The sequence below is a fragment of the Aspergillus eucalypticola genome, assembly GCF_003184535.1.
Source record: "Aspergillus eucalypticola CBS 122712 chromosome Unknown BO83scaffold_3, whole genome shotgun sequence".
Classification (NCBI taxonomy): domain Eukaryota; kingdom Fungi; phylum Ascomycota; class Eurotiomycetes; order Eurotiales; family Aspergillaceae; genus Aspergillus; species Aspergillus eucalypticola.
Window position 1 is genome coordinate 851316 of NW_020290277.1, and position 1456 is coordinate 852771.

General features: G+C 44.8%; 1 non-coding gene across 1 annotated transcript; it reads right to left on the bottom strand.

Annotated features, from left to right (window-relative positions):
- Positions 1 to 1364: 1364 nt before the first annotated feature.
- On the bottom strand, positions 1365 to 1456 carry BO83DRAFT_t62. Its single transcript has one exon. It is a non-coding gene; the product is annotated as a tRNA-Val (tRNA).

Sequence of the window (1456 nt, forward strand, 5' to 3'; positions counted from 1 at the left end):
CTCTATATAATTTTGAGTGGCCTTTTGACAATTACGAACCACTTACTCAGCATATTTGTCTTTCAGATTTATTTCCTCTTGTGTACTATACCCACTCCATTATTTTATCCAGATTATTCACGTAGACGCGAACTATGTCTACCTTGATGATTATCATAACCTGAATTACTTTTCCGATAATTTGAGAACGAATTTTTGATCGGACTAAGAGCATAGTACATACTCCTAAGCTAAAACACAGCTTCACACATCTAGCAAAAACATAGTATGTTGATTGAAGGATCGTCTAACTCAAGCCCCACCGACTGCCCGATTTTTACAGCGCGCTATCATGCCTACGTAATGTCATGTTATCATTTTCAGACAACTACAACCGTCAATGATAGTTCCGAACACTTCAGAATGATGTGACGAACGTGAACTATCTCAAGCCATAGAAGTCCTTCTCCACGCGCTCCGGCCAGATCTGGATACACGGCCACCTCGAGGTGGGAGTGCAGGACAGGGTGGGGGGCCAGATATAGCCACTGGTAATTTGCTGGATGGTAAAGAGAATGCGTCCAAAGAAGGGGCCACTACGACGCAGCATTCCATCAGGCAGACCCTCAATGATGTGCTTCAGAGCGCCATAGCTGTACCAAGCGTTGACGCTGTACGAGGTATCTTGCCACAACGCAGTCGTGTTATAGACAGCGGTAATGTACGGCATCGAATCGGTCGATTCTCTGGAATTGGATAATTTTCTCTGAATCATGAAGCACCTCTGGCCACAATCTACTTAATGGGAGACCCGGGTCATCCCATGCCGTATCACGTGACCTACCAGTATCCAAGCATTGCTCATGGCAACTTCCGCAGAGATAGATCAAGAAACAGAACTTACTAGGAGGTAAAACGGGACAGGCCTAGAGGCCCATGGGAAGAGCCGGATCACTAGAAAGAAAGTTAGCGAGGGAATTAACAGAAATAGGAGGAATCTACCGCACAGGTATTGAGTCCCAAAGATATATAGAGATGCTCGATCCCAGGGGAGTAGATAGTTTTCCTCTCTTTCTTCTAGACTTATAATTTTTCGTGAAAGACACAGACTTCTAGTTATTTAACCGGGTGAGCCAGCATATTCTTCAGGTTGTCACACTAGATGTATTCTTGGACCGCAGCGAGTATGACAGAATGGAAGGTATCCAATGATGAGGGCAACGTCTTCTGATTTATGCTCTCAAAAAGCTTGATGATACCATACAGAATATATAAAGAGCGAGCGGCCGTTGTTGCAGGGCCATGATTACCACGCCTTGCCGTCCTCTAATAGTCCTTATAAGAAGGACGAGGACAAAGATGTCTCTGGAATGGCAAAAAAGGATTGACCAATGCAGGGATCGAACCTGCGACCTTCTGTGTTCACATTTATGTTGCTTATGTAAGACAGACGCCATAACCACTAGGCCAATTGGTC